At 45.8% G+C, this 13,668-nt stretch overlaps 1 protein-coding gene across 6 annotated transcripts in view; it reads left to right on the forward strand.

Moving 5' to 3' along the window:
* The first annotated feature begins 8,919 nt into the window (after nucleotides 1-8,919).
* Nucleotides 8,920-13,668, forward strand: part of RCBTB1 (RCC1 and BTB domain containing protein 1) — a 52,537-nt gene continuing 47,788 nt past the window's right edge. For all 6 annotated transcript variants that reach the window (XM_033176865.1, XM_033176864.1, XM_033176868.1 and 3 more), the window contains exon 1: nucleotides 8,920-9,912. The gene's annotated coding sequence lies outside the window, so the exon portion shown is untranslated. The remainder of the gene's footprint in view (nucleotides 9,913-13,668) is intronic.

Below are 13,668 nucleotides of genomic sequence, written 5' to 3' on the forward strand. Positions count from 1 at the left end.
GCCTTGGCCTCCCAAAGTGCTGGGATTACAGGTGTGAGCCACCATGCCTGGCCACAGAAAAACTTTTAGAAAGATTACAAAGCTCTGGGTGATAATTCAACATGCCTGACTCTTTGGGATCAGCTTTTATCAGAGCTGCTTCTCTTTCTGGGACACACTCTCCTACCTGCTTTTCACATGGCTGGCTTCTATCTGTTTATAGTTCTGGACTTAACTGTCACCTCTTCCCGGTACACCTTCTTGTTATCTGCCATCATTGCATCTTGTTCATTTCCTTCAGTGTACAAATGACAAATCTATTTTGCTTGTTTGCTGTCTTCTGCAAACTATAATCTACACTGGAGAGACTATCACAGATAAGATGTTCCCTGGAAGCCAACTGCGAGATGGAGATTAGCACATAGGAAGTTTACAAGGGGGCACTCTAATCAACACCCATTGAACAAAAGGAAATAGGATTGGGCATCAATCAGTCGCCTGGCACAGGCCAGACTTAGACTGAGGCAGCTCTCTTCAGCTGAAGCAGCTCTCTTCAGCTGAAGCCATCCCCAGAGGGATGACAGCTATGACCCAGGCAAGGCAGTCCACAGCTATCCCAATAGCATTGGGATATTTGTCCCTACCCAAATCTCAGATTGAAATGTAATCCCCAATGTTGGAAGGTGGAGCCTGGTGAGAGGTGTTGGGATCACAGGGGAAGGTGGGGTGGGTCCCTCATGAATGGCTTGTGCCATCCTCTTGGTGATAAGTGAGCTCTCACTCTGAGTTCGCATGAGATCTGGCAGTTTTAAAAGTGCGTGGCATCTACCTCACTCCCTTCACTTGCTCCTGCTTTCAGCATATGACATGCCTGTCCCCCCGCACCTTCCACCATAATGGAAAAACAGCACTATGCTTCCTGTAAAGCCTGCAGAACCGTGAACCAACTAAACCTCTTTTCTTTATAAACTTCCCAGTCTCAGATATTTCTTTATAGCAATGTGAGAACAGCCTAATACAGCAAGTGTCACTCAGATCTACTTTCTTGACAAGAGTTCTGGGAGTGGCTCCTTCAGGACACTGGTGGGCCTTTCTTCCTGGGGATGACTTGTAAAAGGAGGGTTGGTAGGATGAACTACAGCCTCCCTGAAGCTGCAGCTGGTCTTGAGGTGATATTCATCCCCCCACTCCTCTGCTGTGCATTCTAGATTCTCCTCACCATCGACGAGTCCCTGTGAAGGTTTAGGTGACTTTCCTAGGGGGGTGACTCAGACTCTCAAAACTGAGGCATTCTGGTCCCTGTTTGCTGTACCTTCTCAAGGTGTAGCTGCTGCACTTGTCCATTTGCCATCGAAATTGTGCAAGCTGGTACTAACAGATGTCCAACTTGATGATCTGGGTATCAAACATACGCCTCCTGCCTCCATTGTGTAACAATAGCTGGACTGCCTCTTGATAAGAGTCAATCACACCAACCAGGATCCTTTCCTTGCCTGCTGGTCCTTGGCATGAAAGGCCCAAAGTGCCTGGATGATGATGTGGCTTAAAGTTCAATGAAGACTCTTGCTGTGTTCCCTGGTGGAAATGTTTCCCCTTTGGGAACCAAGACCTTTGACCCTGTGGGCTACATTTGTGAGGATGAAAGCACAAATTATTTTAGTGGGTCACCAGGACTGATAGCAAGTGGGGACACTGCTGCTCCCACACCATGGATTCCTCTCCCAGGTATTCCTTGGGGATATAGCACTATATAATGGTGACTGACTTCAGGCATTACTGCATCCTGGCGGGTAGTGCTTTTAAAAAAATTTTTTTTAAAGTTCTGGAATACATGCGCAGAATGTGTAGGTTTGTGATGTAGGTAAACACGTGCCATGGTGGTTTGCTGCAACCATCAACCCATCATCTAGGTTTTAAGCCCTGCATGTATTAGGTATTTGTCCTAATGCTCTCCCTCCCCTTGTCCCCGACCCCCCGACAGGCCCTGGTGTATGATGTTCCCCTCCCTGTGTCCATGTGTTCTCATTGTTCAACTCCCATTTATGAGTGAGAACATGTGATATTTGGTTTTCTACCCCTGCATTAGTTTGCTGAGAATGATGGCTTCCAGTTTCATCCATGTCCCTGCAAAGGACATGATCCCATTCTTTTTATGGCTGCATAGTATTCCATGGTGTATATGTGCCACATTTTCTTTATCCAGTCTATCACTGATGGGCATTTGTGTTGGTTCGAAGTCTTTGCTATTGTAAATAGTGCTGCAGTAAACATACATATGCATGTGTCTTTACAGTAGAATGATTTATAATCCTTTGGGTATATATGCAGTAATGAGGTTGCTGGGTCAAATAGTATTTCTGGTTCTAGATCCTTGAGGAATCACCACACTGTCTTCCATAGTGGTCGAACTAATTTACACTCCCACCAACAGTGTAAAAGCATTCCAAGGGTAGTACTTTATCCTCACAGGGCATCACTTCCAAGCTGGCACTTTAGCCAAGCTTTCAATAGGCTGTTCCATTGCTTATGAGGCCAGGAACTTGGGTGGTGTGCCATATGATAGGTCCAGTGGATTCGATGGGCATGTGACCAACACTATATGTCCTTTGCCATAAAGTTGGTCAATTGGTCTGCAGCAATGACATGTGGAATGCCACCTTGGTGGATTAAATACAGCATAAGCCCTTGACGGTCATGTCAGGTGAGACTCTGCAGGCAGGAAAGGCAAACCCATATACAGACTACCTGCCTCTTCCTGTGAAAATGAATGGCTGCTGCTTTCATTATGGAAAGAGTTCAATACGGTCAACTTGCCACCCAGTGACTGGTTGGTATCTTCAAGGGATATTGTTGTACTGAGTTTCAACAATAGTTTCTGTTGGTGTCAGGGTGATTATGTGGCTGTGACAGTAGCTAGATTAACAACGGTAAGTGGGACATCATGTGGTTGGGCCCATGGATAGCCTCCTTCTTTGCTTCCATGTCTCCTCTGTTTATGAAACCATTGTGTCAGGACTAGGGTGGCTAATGAAAAAGCTGGCTGACATCAACCGACTGAGTCATTCCACTTGGTTATTTAACGCCTCTTCAATGGTAGATGGTCTTGGGACCTGTGGAGGAAAAGGATGGAAGCAAAATTGGCAGAAAGAGAAAGTGGGCTGCAGTGTAGTCACAACCAGCCTTCAGTCAATCCTGTGGGGAGTTCCAAAGCTGGACTGACTCTTCGGAGATGTTCCCTGAGGAGATGAAAGGGTCAGTTTTGTGTTTTTTTTTTTTTTTTTTTTGAGATGGAGTCTTGCTCTGTGGCCCAGGCTGGAGTGCAGTGGTGTAATCTTGGCTCACTGCAACCTCTGCCTCCTGGGTTCAAGCGATTCTCCTGCCTCTGCCTCCCGAGTAGCTGGGATTACAGGCATGAGCTACCACACCCAGCTAATTTTTCATATTTTTAGTAGAGATGGGGTTTTTCACCATGTTGGCCAGGCTGGTCTCGAACTCTTGGCCTCAAGTGATCCTCAGCTTTGGCCTCCCAAAGTGCTGAGATTACAGGCGTGAGCCCACAGATCAGGTCTTAACATTCCCACATGGACTAGTCATTTGTTGCAGGCTGCCCCTAGAAGGTGGCTGGACCTTGCATAAGGAAAGGTCCTGTCTTTAGCAAGACAGTCACTGAAGAAGGCTGTCAGAATACAAGCTTTCCAAAAGCTGGGGGAATAAATCCTTCAGTCTTAAAGGACAGATTGGGTAATGCAGCATAACATTTATAAAAGAAAACATTACTATTTTAATCACCAAGGTACACCCAGACCTTATTACAGTGCCTAGCACATAGCAGGCATTCAAAAGATCTTTATGAATAAACACATTACTGAAATATCCTGCTTTCTGAGTTTGAAATATAAAGGGCACATCTCATCCCACCTTACAATATTTTGCTATGAAAATTTCAAAGTTTAGCTGGGCCTGGTGGCTCACATCTGTAATCCCAGCACTTTGGGAGGCCAAGCTGGGTGGATCACACATGGTGAAACCCCATCTCTACTAAAAATACAAAAATTAGCCAGACGTGATGGTGTACACCTGTAATCCTAGCTACTGGGGAGGCTGAGGCACAAGAGTCACTTGAACCTCCGAGGCGGAGGTTGCAGTGAGCTGAGATCATGCCACTGCAGTCCAACCTGGGCAAGAGAGCGAGACTTCCTATCAAAAAAAAAAAAAAAAAAAAAAAGGAAATTTCAAAGTTTAGGAGTATAAAGAACAGTTCCTCGATTTAACAATTGCAAACCTTTTGCCATATTTTCTCTTTCTTTATGGACATGGATATATACAGTATTAATTTTTTGTGTGAATCATTTGCAGACCTCATTACACTCTGTCCTTAATTATTCTGGTACACATCTCATAAAAATAGGGACATTCTTTTCTTTCTTTTTCTTTTTTTTTTTGAGACAAGGTCTTGCTCTGTTGCCTAGGCTGGAGTGCAGTGGTGCAATCACAGCTCACTGCAACCTTGACCTCCCAGACTCAAGCAATCCTCCCACCACAGCCTCCCAAGTAGCTGGGACCACAGCTGTGTGCCATCTTGCCTGGCTAATTTTTGCTAGAGATGGGGTTTCACTGTGTTGCCCAGGCTAGTCTCAGACTCCTGGCCTCAAGTAATCCTCCTGCCTTAGCCTCCCAAAGGGCTAAGATTACACGCAAAAGTCACCATGCCCAGCCAGGATATTCTTAATATTACTATTACCATATCTTAAAAAACCCCAGTAATCCCCTAATACTATCTGATATCCAGTCCATATTAAATTTCTGATTCTCTACAAAATATTATTTATAGCTTAAAAAAACTGGAACCAAGGGGCTGGGCATGGTGAGTCACACCTGTAATCCCAACACTTTAGGAGGCCAAGGCGGGAGGATCTTTTGAGCCCAGGAGTTTGAGGCTGCAGTGGGCCGTGCTGGTGCCACTGCACTCCAGCCTGGCTGACAGAGTGAGACCCCATCTCTTAAAAAATAAAATTGGAACCAGGATTCTATCCAAGGTTCATGCAATGCATTTGAATATCATGTTTCTTCAGTCTCTTTTAATCCAGAACAGCCCCCCTCTTTTTTTTTAACCCCCTAATTTTTCAATTTTAATTTTTTTTTGAGATAGAGTTTCACTCATGTTGCCCAGGCTGGAGTGCAATGGTGCGATCTCTGCTCACTGCAACTTCCACCTCTGGGTTCAAGTGATTCTCCTGACTGAGCCTCCCAAGTAGCTGGGATTATAGGTACCTGCCACCACGCCTGGCTAATGTTTTAAAATATTTTTAGTAGAGATGGGGTTTCACCATGTTGGCCAGGCTAGTTTCAAACTCCTAACGTCAAGTGATCTGCCTGCCTTGGCCTCCCAAAGTGCTATGATTATGGGTGAGAGCTACCACACCTGGCCTTCCCCCTAAATTTAACTTTTTGAAGAAACCAAGGCTAGAAGGGTTCTTGTCTGCCATTATGTATTTCTCTGATTGTTTCCTCATAGTGTCACTGAGTTTGTCCCGGGTTAACTTCACCTTTAATATTCTAAACGAGTGAGTCAAGCCCCATCTGAGAATATTCTCACTACTTCCATCATCATCCCAGGGACACTCTAAGTAGTCTTCAAGATGCATATTAACATTCAGAGGACCAGTCCTGCTTCATAGTCAATTGCAGTCAGAATTTCTACGTCTCAGAAGACTAGAGACTGCATATCTCCCCCCAGAAGTTGGTAACCTCCTAATAAGCTGTGGTGCTACCACAGCTAAATGCAGGTGGAACAAGGACCACTGCTAATGAATAAAAAGTAAACATTACACCATCAGCTGACATAGACAGTGAAGAAATTCCATAATTAAGAAGCTCTCTTGGGCTGGGTGCAGTGGCTCACACCTGTAATCCCAGCACTTTGGGATGCTGAGGTGGGAGGATCACTTGGGTTCAGGAGTTCAAGACCAGCCTGGGCAAAATAGTGAGATCCTCTGTCTACAAACAATAAACAAAAGTAGCCAGGTGTGATGGTATGCATCTGTAGTCCTAGCTACTTGGGAGGCTGAGGTGGGAAGAATGCTTAAGTCCAGGAGGTGGAGGTTGCAGTGAGCTGAGATCATGACACTGCACTCCAGCCTGGGTGACAGGGCAAGACCCTGTGTCAAAAAATAAAAAATGAAAAAATGAAAAAGCTATTTTGCCTGCCACAGGACAAGGAAGCAATTTTACTCATTTTTTATTTTTATTTTATTTTATTTTTGAGACGAAGTCTTACTCTGTTGCCCAGGCTGGAGGGCAGTGGCATGATCTCAACTCACTGCAACCTCTGCTTCCCGGGTTCAAGCGATTCTCCCACGTCAGCCTCCTGAGTAGCTGGGATTACAGGTGCCCACCATCACACCCAGCTAACTTTCGTATTTTTAGTACAGACAGGGTTTCACCAGGTTGGCCAGGCTGGTCTCAAACTCTTGATCTCAAGTGATCCACCTGCCTTGGCCTCCCAAAGTGCTGGGATTACAGGTGTGAGCCACCATGCCTGGACAAACCTTATGATATTTTATTAGGTTCTTGTCAGGTACTTTTCCCAACATAATCATGTATTAGCATTAAGTGGAGTGGTTCTCCCCTTCCATATGCTGGAGGTTAAGCCCAGTTTCTGTCTTAAAGTACTACCTGTTAACTGAATTATTTTGCCCTATAGGAAAGGTTTAGAGTGCTCTAAAATAATCTTCTTTGGGGCCAGGCATGGTGGCTCACACCTATAATCTTGGCACTTTGAGAGGCTGAGGTAGGCAAACTGCTTAAGCTCAGGAGTTCGAGACCAGGCTGGCCAACACACAAACCCTGTCTCTAAAGAAAATACAAATTAGCCCAGCCTGGTGGCCCTCACCTGTGGTCCTAGTTACTCAGCAGGCTGAGGTGGGAAGATCACTTGAGCCCATGGAGGTTGAAGCTGCAGTGAGTTATGGTCATGCCACTGCAGTACAGCTTGAGCAAGAGAGCAAGACGCTGTCTCAAAAAAAAAAAAAAAAAAAAGTCATCTTCTTTGGAACAAGTAATTTTGGTATTTTTAAAATAATCATAGAAAGCTTTTGAGGCGGGAAAAAAAGGTAAGAAAAGGTTAAAAAAATCCAGGTCAGTTTTATTATTTATTTATAGGGACAGTGTTTTGCTATGTTGTCCAGGGCTGATCTTGAACTCCTGGGCTCAAGCGATCCACCTGCCTTGGCCTCCCAGAGCATTGGGATTATAGGCGTGAGCCACTGTGCCTGGCCTAGGCCAACTTTACATGCAGAGCCTACGATCTGCCTGATAGAAAGTTATTCAATACAATAAATAACACCAATACCAGTAAATTTGTCATTCTTTCAAGTATATTAAAATTAACCTAATTAGGTTTCCTTCATCCTAGAGGTAAATGAAGTCATCAAGACATCAATAAAGGGTTTTTTTTTTTTTTTTTTGAGACAGAGTCTTACTCTGTTGCCCAGACTGGAATGCAGTGAGGCGATCTTGGCTCCCTACCTCTGCCTCCTGGGTTCAAGCGATTTTTGTGCCTCAGCCTCTCGAGTAGCTGGGATTACAGGCATGTGCCATCACAGCTGGCTAATTTTTGTATTTCTAGCAGAGACAGGGTTAGTTGGCCAGGCTGGTCTTGAACTCTTGACCTCAAGTGATCTGCCTGCCTTGGCCTGGGCTTACAGGTGTGAGTCACTGCACCTACTTATTTGTTTTTTCCTAAACAAATAGTACTGTTTCATGTCTCACTGCCTTTGAACACATTGCTCTCTCCTGGAATGTCTTTTCCTCTCTTATCTACTTTCCGTCCAACTGACCTCATGAAGTTTCTCCCTGATTCCCTGATTTGTGGTCCCTGGTTTGTGTTCACTTAGCACCTTGTATCATACATAATACTTTTCACCCTGTACTGGAATAATGAACCAGACTAGACATTCCTTACCAGCAACCATGTCTCATTCAGCTTTTTATCCTCCAAGATGCTCCAAGTAAGGCATCTGATGTGCAAGCAATGAGCGCTCAGGACATATTTGATTACTCACACTCCATGCTCTCGTTTTTCTCCCAAACATGTTTACACAAGTTCTTTTGATCAGGTTGCAACTAAAAGAAACTGATTTTAGTTTCTTTGAGCAAAACAGGCCTATTCTAGTAAATTCACTGAACTGCCACGACTTTGGGCAAGCCACTTCATTCAGTGGGTATTAAGGGTCTATCACATGCCAGGCACTGTTCTAAACCCAGAAGAATCCTATTTCAGAGTTTATAACCTAGGGGAGAAGATAGCAACAGACAATTCACTTCTTACAGGAAATGCGCAGTCTATTTCTGGGCAGTGTGAGCTGTATCAGAATATATATAGTATTCCGGAAATCAGGGAAGAAGTTGCAGCTGACATTGTCTGATTGAACATCAATTGCTAAAAAGTGAGGGAAGAGGATGCAGGGAAGACAAGAGTAGGCGGTATTTGACCTGGATTTTGAAAGATGAGTAGGAAACTGATGTGCACTTTGGAGGCTGGTGAAGAAAACCAGAGCCAAACAGTAGTTGAAGTGGTAAAAACATTTTATTCAGGAACTAGTGCAACAGGAGGGACACCTCAGAATAGATATAGAACTGAGTTCAATTCTCTTATTGCATTAGTTTCTTAATACCATTTTTTATCATTTTAACTAATGTCTGGCTCTGGCTTTAAGTGGGGGTAAAGAAACTTAGAGAAAAAGTAAATAATCTAAAGAAAGTTGAGTAGTCAAGGAAAACAAATTATTTGTATCCAGAGCCTAGAGTAATGTTGGGGAAGTGGCAAGAGATGGGGGACGGTAGGGCATTTTTTTAGTAATTCAAGTTACCAAAAGTGAAGTTATCTGGTGATATTTAGAAAATGAAATGTTTTTCTGTTTATTCCCAGGATCTCAAATGGGAAAGGTAAATTTGAACAAGTGCCTGGAATGCTATGCCAACAAGTTTGGATTTTATCCTGCAGCGCCAACTGGGAGTTCTCCGAGAGCTGTACGGTATTTTATAAAGGGACTGTAGTCTTTATAGGTGATAGGCTGGAGCGGCTAGTAGCAGTCCCTCAGTTTACTCACTTGGCCTCAGTTTACTCACTGATAACAAGAATCGGGTTGGACCAGATGCCCTCTTAGGTCCCGTCTAACCTCGACGGTCTGCTTCCGATGTACCTCTGCCTCTTTCCAATACCAGGACCTGTGCCTCATCTCCTCCTTCCTTTTTACCTTTGTCCTGGGGCCACCTTCCCTAGTCCCTGGCCTGCCTTAGGCGCTTTCAATCAGGAGGTGGGGGACGGGGAGGAAGAGGAGCGTCTCCAGGTAAAACAAACTAGTCCCCGCTCAGCGGCCTTTCCTCCCAGGCAGCACCACCTGGGTGGTGCCTCGGGGCCAGACGCGCCCCAGAGTGGGCAGGGAGCCAGGTTTCGGTCGCTTTTCCGTCCTAGGTCTCTAGGGGTGGGAGGCCCACCCTCCCCACAGCCAAGGCATCTCGGGGAGCAGAGCAGCAGCCCGTGCCTCGTGCGTTCCTGGTTCCTCAGAGACAAAAGCCTGTGAGTCCGGGCAGCAGCCACCGGATTTCATCGGGACACTCCGGTGGCAGGGCCTCGGGGCGGGCCTCAGACGGCCAATCGGCTTCTAGAGAAGTCGGGTTCTAGGGCCCAAAGGGCAGGGTTTCGGCCGCGGTCGGCCGGTGCGAGGTGCACGGCTGAGTAGCGTCCCTGGCGCGCGCGGCACCGGGTCACGTGAGGCGGCCGGGGCCACGTGACCCGGCAGGCCCCGCGCCCTGGCGCTCCTCCCCTTCGCCGCCGGTGGGCACCGGTGCTCTCTCGCACTTCTTCGCCCATCGGAGCTTCGGAGATCCCTGCGGTCTCGCGGGACGGCGCGGCAGCAGCTGACCTCGCAGGTAGCCTGTGGACGCGGGGTCGAGCTCGCGGAGTCCTCTTCCCCTTCGGCGCTTCCCCTGCTTCCCTTCCCTGCAGGCCGGGCCGGGTGTGCCCCGTTACTCCTGCACCTCCCGCCTCCCTCGCTCGGGCTACCGGGCCGTCCTCGCGGGCGCTGCGTCCGCGGCGAGGGATGGGGTCCCCGGCCCGGCCCTGCCAGCACCTCAGCTAATGTGCCTTCCTGCAGGGAGGAGGGAAGGATGGGGAGAGGCGAGGGAAAGTTTTCTCTGCTCCCTCTCTTTTTTGAGCTGCATGGACTCGATTTTGCTCGTAGCTGAAGTCTGACTACTGTGGTTGCCGTTTTACTGAGAGGAGACCTCCCTTCTGACTCTCTGTATCCTCTGCCCTTTCCAAGATCTTAGCATCTCTTCTTCGCCCCCTGAGAGTAGTGCTGTCACAAACCGCATTCTTTATCGTTTCCCTTTCCGACACAGAATCCACAAAGGTAGGGATTCTGTTAGTGAGGATCTTTATCCAGGCGTGCGGTGAACTAAGTAAATGACGTTTCCCTTGTCCTGCCTCTGATAAAGTACCTACCTGCTCGGTTTATTTTAAGATGACTATCGAGCACGCTGTGTTCTGCTCTCATAAGTGGCCTTTTGTTTTTATTTATTTGCATGTAAGACACTTCCAAGCCATCTGCAGAACTCTCTGCAGCTGGGGATTACAATTTTATAAAGCAGTGTTGTAATAATGCTTTTAGAAAACCAGATTCATGATTTTCTTTGCCTTTGCCCTATTCTTTTTTTGGGAGGATTAAAGCCCTTAGAGGACAAAAACTGAGTTTCTGAAACTGGTGTGTATTGTGGGCTAATAACATTAAAACGTCCAAGTGTATAATGCCGAAGGAATGGAAAAATGATTGAACCCTGAGGGCAGTTTATAGGTGGTTTAAACTTTATTCATTTCAAGTGAGCACTGGGTGAATTTCACCCCTTTAAACTGCTTTCAGGGTTGAGGATGTAACTGTGTATTTGGATTCTATTAATACAGCAGTTCATCTATGGGATGGACTTTAATCCATTTAATCCATTGTGTGAATACCAGTCTATTTATTAATACTCTCGACGGGTCCTTTTTCTTCTACCTGCTAGTCTGTTTCTCTTGAAGAGGAAGCATATTCATCTTTAAAGATACTTTTTGCAAGTGATTTTTTTAAGTGTGTGATCCATATGATAAAGTTCTGTGAACTTCTGAAAACAAGTAGCCATAAAACCCCAAAGCTGTCAAGCTTGTAGCTTTTAAAAAATTCTTTGAAAATTTTAAAATTAAAGAGTGCCCATATGCTGCAGCAAGAACTTGGCTCCTCCTGATATACGGGAGCTGGGAAGTCTGAAACAGTATCCTCCTTTTCCTGGGAGTCATTGCGGGGTAGATGAAACTGTGAAGGAAAGTGAAAGACCTTTATTATGATGATGATATTCCTTCTGTGTGTACTACATTAAACAGCAAGTCATGCATAGGAAAGGAGGCTGGGGCCTCACAGAGTCTAGAATCTAGGCAGGGCATTCGGACACATTTCAAAATATTCTCTGGTTTTACAAAAAGTTAAAAATGTTACATATTGGCCAGACGCAGTGGCTTACACCTGTAATCCCAGCACTTTGGGAGATTGAGGCCACAGATTATATGAGGCCAGGAGTTTGAGACCAGCTTGGCCAACATGGTGAAACCCCATCTCTACTGAAAATACAAAAAATTAGTCGGGTGTGGTGGTGCGCATCTGTAGTCCCAGCTACTCAGGAGGCTGAGGCACAAGAATTACTTGAACCGGGGAGGCAGAGGTTGCAGTGAACCGAGATCGTGCCATTGCACTCCAGCCTGGGCAACAGAGCGAGACTCCATCTCAAAACAAACAAACAAACAAACAAAAGGTACATGTTGTGTACGTGCTGAAGTATACACAAGAGGGGTATGATGAGTGTTGTCTGAATTTAGTCAGAATAGACTTAGTAGAGGAGATCAGTTAATGAAATAATTATATAAATCAACTATATGTTAGATCAGATTAAAAAAAAAACACCCACAAAAAAGCACACCTCTTTCCTGGGGTAGAAAAACTCATGGGAGACCAGATGGGTACCTTTAAAGACCTGTGGTCTCCAGCTTTCTCTGGGCTTGGTCTTACCATCCTGCTAGGTTTCTCTGCTCAGTGCTCTTTCCCATCCTCCCTGGTGACTGCTTCAGACTTCGCCATTTTCCCCCCAGTTGCTCCACTCCACTTTTTTTTTTTTGAGACAGGGTCTCACTATGTCGCCCAGGCTGGAGTACAGTGCAATGTGATCATAGCTCACTGCAGCTTCAACCTCCCAGGCTCAAGTGATCCTTCCCACTCCCAAGTAGCTGGGAGCACAGGTGCGCACCACCACATTCAACTAATTTTTAAATTTTTTGTAGAGACAGGGTCTCACTATGTTGCCCAGGCTGGTCTTTTGAACACCTAGCCTCAAGTAGTCTTCACGCCTTGGCCTCCCAAAATATTGGGATTATAGGCGTGAGCAACCACACCCAGCCTCCACTCCATTTTTTATTGCTACCTCCCCTCTTACTCTTAGCAAGAAGCCTAACTCTTTCTTCATAGGGAAAAATAGGTAACCTCAGAAGAGAATGGTCCTCAAATGCCAATCAAAACCATGAGATACCACCTCCCGTCCACTAGGATGGGCATAATACAAAAGATAGACAGTAAATATTGGAGAAAGCAGCACTGTTGTACATTGCTGGTGGGCATGTAAAATGGAGACTCAGTGGAGAGAGAGAATGAGAATGAGAGAACAAGTATGCCTCCAGCATCTGGATTCCTAACCTTTAAATGGCTTTCATTCACATTCACCCTTTCCTCCTCTTGTGGAGGGAGGAAAAGGAAGACTTGCTCCTTTCTACAGTTTCTCTTGCACTTATTTATTTATTTATTTAGAGACAGTTTTGCTTTTGTTGCCCAGGCTGGAGTGCAATGGTGTGATCTTGGCTCAGTGCGACCTCTGTCTCCTGGGTTCATGCGATTCTCCTGCCTCAGGCTCCAGAGTAGCTGCGATTACAGGTGCCTACCACCACGCCCAGCTAATTTTTTTATTTTTAGTAGAGACAGGGTTTCACCATGTTGGCCAGGCTGGTCTCAAACTCCTGACATCAGATGATCCACCTGCCTCAGCCTCCCAAAGTGCTGGGATTACAGGCATGAGCCGCCGCGCCCAGCGCTTCTGTTGCACTTCTGCTTCAGATCCCATTCCCTGCTACTTTCTTAAGACCCTCATTGAGTTGTTATGTCCTTTCCTTTTTGATCTTTTTACTGGCTCCTTCCCATTAGCTCAAACATGTTCAAGCCTCCAACAATGTTTACATTAAAAAGGTTAAAAGAAAACGTCCCGCAACTCTATCACATTCTGTGATTACCACCCGATTTCTCGTTTTTCCTTCAGAGTGAAATTTCTTGAACAAGTTGTTTATACTCATGGTTTCCTTTCCTTCACCTTTCACATACACCTCAACCTACTGACACCTGGCTTCTTCCTCCCACAATCTCTGAAACTGTTCTTATTAAGGTCACTGGTAATTCTCCTTGTTAAATCCAGTGGAAGTTTCTCAACCCTTGCCTCGTTTAGATCTCAGCAGCGTTTGACAGTAGCATGCCTCTTGCCTGTGATGCTCAAGTCCCCAGGCCTCTGTGACACTCTGCTCTCCTGGTTTTCCTCCTGGTCTACCTCTTCCTTCGCAGTCCC

This window comes from Trachypithecus francoisi, unplaced genomic scaffold (genome assembly GCF_009764315.1).
Source record: "Trachypithecus francoisi isolate TF-2019V2 unplaced genomic scaffold, Tfra_2.0 Lachesis_group18, whole genome shotgun sequence".
NCBI lineage: Eukaryota > Metazoa > Chordata > Mammalia > Primates > Cercopithecidae > Trachypithecus > Trachypithecus francoisi.